Here is an 8,841-nt window from a genome sequence, read left to right on the forward strand (position 1 = left end):
TCAAAGTTGTAGCTCTACCACTTGAATCACACTGCTACTTCTTGGCTTTTGTGTTGGTTAACTGGAGATGTGTCTCTTGAGCTTTTCTGTTAGACTTTGTGGAATATTATGGTCATCAGAATGTAAATGAAGTAGAGATGCTAGGATTAATTCTGAACATATTTTCTGCATGTTCCATGTTCTTTTTCTATGAAATTTGGGCATTGAAATCCTCCAGTGGTTTTAAATAGAGACCATTTTCAAGTTGGTAAAAGTCGTGATCATTCCCATTTTGGACACACAATAAGTGTAAGTTGATACAGATGTAGAAGAAATACTTCACCTTTTCAAATAAAGCATATCTGGTTAACTCAGTAAGTTTTGATATCATGGTAGTATCACCTGTAGTCAGAGATCACATTTCAAGGGTAAAGTAAGAACACATGGTGTATTCTGTCTGGTATCACTTCTTGTGGTGGTGGTGGTGATGATGGATGTGTTTGAGCTAAGCGACTTAATTTCTGACTCAGCTTTCTTTCTTTCTTTATTTTTTTTATTGTGAAAATACTGTACAGAGGAATTACAATTACATGGGAAGATAATGAGTACACTTCTTATCAAGCATTGTAGACTCCTCCTTTATTTCCCCTTCCCATCCCTTCCCATCCTCCCCAACGCCCCCCCATCGTTCCTGCCTCCCCCCCGCCCAAAAGTTGTAAATTTCGTTTTCAACATAACAACTTGTACATCTCATTGTTGCAATGTCTCCACCTGTATCCCTATGGAAACGATTTGTTTTTCACCTTCCCCTCCAAAAATTATACCCACATCAAATACAGTGAAAGCTGGGATTATACTGTAGGGGAGGGACATAAAAAGCAACAAAGAAATAATCTTATAAATGCGTTAGAAAAAATCACATTGACTCAGCCTTATTGTTCATGGCTGAGGCTCATAGCTAGAACCATCACAAGCATTTTGCTAGTTCATCAGAGATGGAGAGTCATGCGGTCTTATTCCTATACAGGCTTTGAACTTCCCTCCTCCAGATATCTGCCTTTGAGTACCTAGCATTATGAAAACATGACCCACTGTGGCCTAGTTTTAGTTTAATTTTATAATGCACCAGTCAATAATGATGAATTCTGGGTTCAAAAAAGGGGAACAAAATTCGATAAGTATATTTTATTGCGTTTATCCACAAATGACTTTCTTCTGCACTGGGTAATGGGAATCACAGCAAGATGTCAATTATAACAAAGAATAGAAAACTTTGGCAGGGAAATTTGTAAAATGTCACATCAGGTAGGTCTGCTTGCTAATAACTTTTCAACTTTTAGTAATGTAGATCCACGAGTTAAAACATCATCAAGTTTAAGGGAAAATTTAAATTTATCAGTTCATAAAAAAGACTTTTCTTTTTACTTTTTTTCAGTGGTAAAGTGCTTGCCTTGCATGCCTGAGGCCCTGGGTTCGATTGGTCAGCACCACATAAAAAAAGACTTTCCTAATGAAGTTCCTCTGATATTGTTATTAGAATATGTGGGTAGATAGCTACCACAGGGTTCATTGTGTAATTTGGATAATATGATGATATTTTCTCTTTCCTGTGAGCTTGTGTCTACTTCAATATTGCCCCCATATCACTCATACATGTATCGTGAGTATGTAGAATGCTTCATTTGTTTATGATGTTTAAGAACATGCACAGGTTTAATATGCTAGAAATTGCCTTTAAATCTAAAAATCAGATTCATTTTCAGATTTTCAATGCCTTTGCAGTTAATCCTTATAAATTGCATATATTATTAACTCCAGTGCATGATAATACATTTGGGATGGATTGTTAACACAAAGATAGGTTGGGGTAATCCATGTTCAAATCAACTCAGTTTCCTCTCACACACAATAACATCTTTAATTTGCTAGACACTGGGTGAAAAGTAGGTTCAGTTACAACTTGGTGAGAAACTTCTTTAGTGGGAGTAATGAAGATATATTTCTATGAAATTTACCTGTAAGAGTTTTGACAAGTTCCCATCACAATGCTCAGATTTTAATAATTTCTGACATCCGAGGAAAAGAGATGCTCCCAAAATATCTTGTTCTTGGCAAGAATGGGCTTCTGGTTAAGAAAAACGGTGCCACTATTGTGTGATTTGAAATAGGGAAAGGATTTTTTGAAATCCCAGCCTCTTCTTGCCTTTCTGTCATGTATTAGGAAAGTCAAAACTGAAAATTTTGGAGGAGAAAGGAAGACAGAGAGGAAGAGAGAGAAAGAGAAAGAGAGAGACTGGGGTGATGGTTCTGGGACGGAGAAAACAGAGGGAAACGGAAAGCAAGAGAAACTTAGGTATAAAATACAAAGCAAATATCTTTACAGATACCTTTCAAACCTACCACAGGGTTTGGGTATAAGTGATTGATGGTGATATAACAAAGGCTATATAACAGCAAGGTGTTTTATTTTCCCCAAATCCAGCAGGGGGGAATAAATAAAACAAGAATATAAAAAGTAAAGAACTTTTAATACCTACAAGTACAGCAAAGATGAAATAGATCTTAATGCCCAGCCATATAAATATAAATCCTCATACTACTGGCGTTTTTTACTTGTATTCTATGTACTTGATGTATTTGTCTTTTTACAAAAATTTAAGAGACACTAAGAGCCAGGTTCAGAAAATATGTATGAATTTTTAATCCAATATAACAATTTTCAGACTGACAATTTCAAAGAATTATATAATCATAATTACTACATGGAGTGAACAAATTGGACATCATGAATTAAACATACAGGTAAGGAGAGAGACAGTAACAGTAGAAAGAATTTTTAAAATATCACTGACGATATTAGTATAAAACAGAAAACAAAAGACTTTGATGAACTCATCAGTGTAGTGGGAAAAATACATATGAAGATATCAGTGAGCTTAAAGACTTTTCAATAGACAGTTACCAATCTGAAATTGAGGAGATAGAAAAAGGAATGAATTAAAAGAAATAAAATATTCAGCATCTATGTGATAATTATTGAAGGTATCATATATGTATAATGAATACTAGAGAAACAAGAATACAAAGGCCAGAACAGCTGATCAAATGATAATAGTTGAAAATTAAACAAAATTTATATGAAATTCCAGAAGCTTACAGAAAACAAAGCAAAATATTTTAAAAAATCATATTTTAATGGCAGAACACCAACAGCAGAAATAAAAAAGTTACCCACCATACAGTGAGACCATTGGCAGATATTCATAGCAGCATATCAAAAAGGAACAATCACTATGTGCACATGTTCTTATAAAATAATATTTAAAGAAATGAATTCCAAGAGATGGAAATGAGATTTTTGGTGTTGGTGCTGCTGTTTTTGTTATTTTCCTTTATTTGTCATTTGAAGGATGGGGGGGCACAGAAAAGGTGGGACAAAGGGAGAACAAATGCAGCAGTGGTATTCATTAGACAGTATGTAGAAAATGAACTGACTGTCCCTCAATAGATGAATAGATCAAGAAAATGTGATATATGCTGGGTGCCGGTGGCTCATGCTTATAATCCTAGCTACTCAGGAAGCTGAGATCTGAGGATTGTGTTCAAAGCCAGCCTGGGCAGGAAAGTCCTTGACACTCTTATCTCCAATAAATCAACAGAGAAACCAGAAGTGGCATGTAGTTCAAGTGGTAGAGCTCTAGCCTTGAGCTGAAGAGCTAAGGAACAGTGCTCAGGCCCAGAGTTCAAGCCCCATGACCAACCAAAAAGAAGATATATATGAATTCAATGCTTCTATCAGAAAGAATGACACGGTCCCATTTGGAAGGACTTGGAAAAAAATCATATTAAGTGAAATAAGCCAGACCCAAAAGAACATAGGTCCCATGGTTTCCCTTATGTGTAATAAATAGTATACATCTAGGATAATCTTAGCAGATGAACAGAATAGCTCAATAGCTATGTACATATGATCATATAAGATGATGCTAAGAAAAATGAATCCCAAGATATGGGCACAGGAGGTTTTTCTTTGTTGTTGTTGTTTTTTTAATGTACTATGTGGATTTTTTTTTGTTTCTTTTACATGTACTTTCCCCTATGGTATAATTCCTGTTGTCACTGTATTTGATTTTGGTACCCTGGGTATTGTATAAATGTTTATGTCAATTAGGGAAGGGTAACAAAAAATGGTGAGTCAAAGGACAAAGATGAGAACCAATTCAACCGTGATACTCACAAAACCGTATGTTGGAAATGTTCTGTACAACTTTGGGGGAGGGCTTGGGGGAAGGGAAAGCAGGAGAAAAATGAAGGCAGGAGTAAAAAGTTAGCAAGAAATATACTAACTAACTTACTTATGTGACTGTAACCCCTAGGTACAACACCTGGACAATAAAATTTAAATTTAAATTAAACTGAAACTGTGAGTAGGGATGGGAGAGAAAAACTGGGAGAGAGCAAAGGAATGGCTGGCAGAGTTCAAAAGGAAATACATTTATTATCTGACTTACATAATTATAACTTTACCTGTACAATACATCTGTGTATTAGCTGAACAGTAATAATAAAATATATTTTTAAGAGAAAAAGAAAGACTGTCTGGTTCTAACACAATGTCTCTTAGCTGTGGTGAGTCAGAGGGAAAGTGGAAGAAAAAATGAGGGAGGGGTAAAAATGCTTGACAAGAAATGACCTCACTACCTTACTTATGGAATTATAAAGCCTCTTTGCATCACCTTTACAATAAAATTAAATTAAATTTAAAAAAAGAAAGAAAAATCACACATAGTGGAGCCTTACTTCAGAGGGACAAAGATAAAGATTTTATCAAAATCTTCTATATTTTTCCAAGCAACAATTAAATGGAGGAGAATATTTAAAGTATGGAAGAAAGACATAACAAAATAGAGCAAAACTAAAAAAGAAAGAGAAGTTTAGAATCTCATATTCAACAAAATTCTTATGAGAAGAAAACATTGTCGGGCATAAGAGAACAATAACAAAAAAAAAGTGATTTTTTTTTCTTTGTGTGTTGTGGGGCTTGAACTCTAGGCCTGGTTACTGTCATTGAGCTCTTCAGCTCAAGGCTAGAACACTACCACTAGAGCCACAGTGCCACTTCTGGCCTTTGTTTTTGTTGTTGTTGTTGTTTTTGTTTTTACTGTTTATATGGTGCTGAGGAATCCAACCCAGGGCCTCATGTATTGGAGGCAAGCACTCGACCACTCTGAGCCACCTTCCCAGCCTCAAAAGTGAGTGAACTTTGTCCTTCATCTTCCCAGATTCATCCATCAAAGTTTTTCAGAAGGAATAAAGAAAGGAGTCATCTTAAATGTCTTTCAAGATGATCTTGGTAATTCTAAATCACTTTTGATGAAATGACATTGTTTAGTGTGACACAATTCAATGAATGGACAGTCATGGTGTTAGTGACCTCTTCTGGAGAGATTATGTGTAAATAAATCTCAATCCCTATTAGGTTGGAAAAGCTCATGACCAACAACGTCTGCAGAATCCCACTCCCAGCTAGTCTTTTAGATGATTGTCCATTGCTCCCCTTAGAGTTCATTATCAAATTTGAACCATGAAGCCTTGTATTTGCCCTGGTTACTAGCCTCGAATTCACTGGTTAGAATCCTAGCTGAGGCCATTCTTGATCATCCTTGTCTATAGTTTTCACGCGTTCACAGCTGGAGAGTATTCACTATGTTTAGTCCTGCAAATTAGACTCTGACTTTCCAGTATAAAATTACAAATTTGTTTCTTTTCACATGTTGTCATAAATTTCTTATAAGGACCCAAATAATAGTCATCCCTGGGCAAATGAGTCCATCAACAATGAGGAGAGGACTCTGGAGGTAGTTTGGATCTTAAAATATTAAAAATAGCATTTTTGCTTAGATGCCTTTCTGAATAAATCTAATTTAAAATAAACTAAGTATAAAACTGGGCACTGGTGGCTCATACCTGTAGTCCTAGCTACTCAGGAGGCTGACATCTCAGATCATGACTCGATTCCCACACAGGCATGTAAATCTGTAAGCCTCTTATGTGGCTGCAATGGTAAAGCACTAGCCATGAGCATAAAATTTAAGGAACAATAACACTGAGTCCCTGAGTTCAAGTCCCATTACTGAAATAAATAGATTAGTAAATAAAATAATTTATTAATCAACTAAATATAGCTACTCTGTGGCTGTACATTTAAGAGACAATTTTCTAAACATTCCAGAGAGAACATGAGATGAAATAAAGTCATATATGTTGATGCTTGGTTTTGTTATCAATGCCATGAGAATGTATCAAAGAGTTTGATCTAGAATAAATGAGTATATTGATTGAACTCTATTATTCCTGACAACTGAGATGACAGTTTGAATATCTGGTGAATGAAATCATGTATTGATTCTTATCTAAATGACAGGTGTTCACTTTTCAAAAAGGAAGATGAAGATGAGAATTTTTTAGTTGGATTGAGGGCAGAACATATTTTGGGAAGTTGACACACAAAATATCAATCAATAGACTATCTTTTAAAGAGTTTCCTTAGGACAATAAAATATATGTAGGGGTAGCAGAGTAACATGTAAAATATATCATTCAGTTTAGAGGACTTGTGAAAGGATTAAAAAGGTGATTAGGTTTCCATGGAGATATTTTTTAAATTTTTTTTAAATTAATTTTTTAAAGTTTTATTATTGTGAAAATACCATACAGAGGGGTTACAATTACATGAGCAATGTAATTAAGACATTTTTTGAATTTTTTTATTTATTAAAGATATATATATATATATATATATATATATATAGGTATATTTATATGTTATAGGTATATATCTGGCACATTGGCTGGTTTGATATTTTCTGGTATTATGAATATTTAAAAACAAATTGCTTTTGAAAGTTTTATTCAAAAAGAAAGAAAAAGAGAGGGTGTGGGTATCTTTCCATAGCTGAAAGTACTTAAAAATTACTGAGAGGAAAATAATCTAAAGAAGATATCATTCTTGATAAAGAAATGAGGCAGTTTCAAATTAAAAGTACAAGATTAAGTACTTTTCATAAAATATTAAAACTAAAATCACATGCATAAGGTATTTAATTATAAGAATAGCAGTGAAATTTTAAAAGGACAGGATTTATCAATGATAAATAGGCGTTTTTAGTGCAAATACTGCAGAAAAATTTTCCAAGCAAAGATCATAATCATTCTAATCTATATAAAAAACAATCTCAGTTCTTTAAACAATGTAGAGTACATCTGAATTCAGCCATTTCAATGAAATGCCAACTTACAAACCTTAAATCTAAAATAATGTACTTAGTTTTATGTCTCATTTCTCTCTTGGCGGTCCATGTTTTCAGGAAAATCTGTAATGGACCATGAAGTTGGCTGTGCATTGCTATCACTTGTTTAAGTTTCTCTTCCTTGGCTCTTCTACAGTGGCAAACTGTTCTTTTTTCCATGAAGCTACTGAGAAAATCATCTATTTCAGTTTTTCCCTCCGAGAAATCTTCAGCAATATTATCAGATTCTTCCTCAGCTTCATGTGCAGCGACTTTCCATCTTGCCTGTAGGGCACTTGCACTACAACTCTCACTCAGTTCATGTTGTCTCTGCCTCTTCTTTTCAAACGTAGATTTCATTTGTGTAAGTAACTCATACTTATCTAAAACAGTTTGCCTTTTGGCTTCCAAACTGGGCTCCAAGAGGAGAGTTTTCTTGCTAATTCCTCAATACTTTTTACTAAATCACCCTTGTCATTAATAATTTGTTTTAGTTGAGGTAAACTCAAACTGTTCTAGTAATACTTCCTCTTGTTCATTCATATCTGTGAGTTGTGACACAATTCTGAGAGTTCTGGAAATGCATCAGGGACATCTGGCATCTTGTACCCAAAACCATTTTGGCTTATAGGTGTTGAAGTTTCCATTGTGGGAACAGGCAATGGCCGACTTGAAAGGACACCAAATGTAGGAGCAGCAGACTTGGCTGTTGTATAACTTGTTGAAGAAGAAACAGTGTCAGTAACAAAGAAGTTATGTTCTGTTAGCTTCTTGAGGAGGATATGCAGGAAGAAATGGAAAACCCTAAGAAGCATAAGGAGGCAGCCCACCTGGGTTACTATACAGGTATGGAAATGCTGTTGAAGTGGGAGCTAAAACAGGAGAATTCTTCCAAAACTCATCCAACAGACTCTGGCTAATCTTTCCAAGATCTGAGTGTATTGTAAAATTGCTTACTAATTGAGAGGTAACATATATTCCATGTTTATCCATTAAAGGATGTCAGATTGGTGGATAAACACTGATTGCTGGTTTTTCCTGAGGAAACTGTGGAGGAAGTACTATATTAATGTTAATTGTCAAGTTGTTTACAGTGAAGGGCAATCTGTATTCCACATCTTTCTGTATTTCAGCTATACTGGAGTGGGAGTTCCGGAGGGACTCGATCAAGCACTGCTTCTGCTGTTGGAGGCTGGTGAGGCCACCACCAGGGATCCTGCTGTGGAGAAGGAGGCGCTCTTGGTCAGGGGAAAGAGCCAGCTCATCCTCCTCGCGTCCCTGGGGCAGGAGGCCCTACAAGGTTTGGGCCTGCTTCTCCCAGAGGCTGCCTGGCAGGTCTCCAGCTACAGAGGAGTGGCCTGAAATACCCAAGGTTCGAGTCCGGTTGTGTGTGTGTGGGGAGGAGCAGAGGGGCAGGCCGTGGGGCAAGCCAACGGCGCCTTTTACCAAGTAAACCAGGTTCCTGGTCCCCGGGTTTGGGGGACCATGACATAACTGGAGAGAGCTGGAGAGAGGTAAATTGTCAAGCAGGACACAAGCAACCAGGATCCTACCCTTGGAGGCCCAGGTGCTC

General features: G+C 36.1%; 1 pseudogene; it reads right to left on the bottom strand.

The window, feature by feature from the left end:
* Nucleotides 1–7,281: 7,281 nt before the first annotated feature.
* LOC138836768 (vacuolar protein sorting-associated protein 37A pseudogene) lies at nucleotides 7,282–8,533 on the bottom strand (annotated as a pseudogene).
* Between the last annotated feature and the right edge of the window lie 308 nt (nucleotides 8,534–8,841).

Source organism: Dipodomys merriami, unplaced genomic scaffold (assembly GCF_024711535.1).
Source record: "Dipodomys merriami isolate MVZ:Mamm:240054 unplaced genomic scaffold, mDipMer1.0.p SCAF_2588, whole genome shotgun sequence".
NCBI classification, from domain to species: Eukaryota; Metazoa; Chordata; class Mammalia; order Rodentia; family Heteromyidae; genus Dipodomys; species Dipodomys merriami.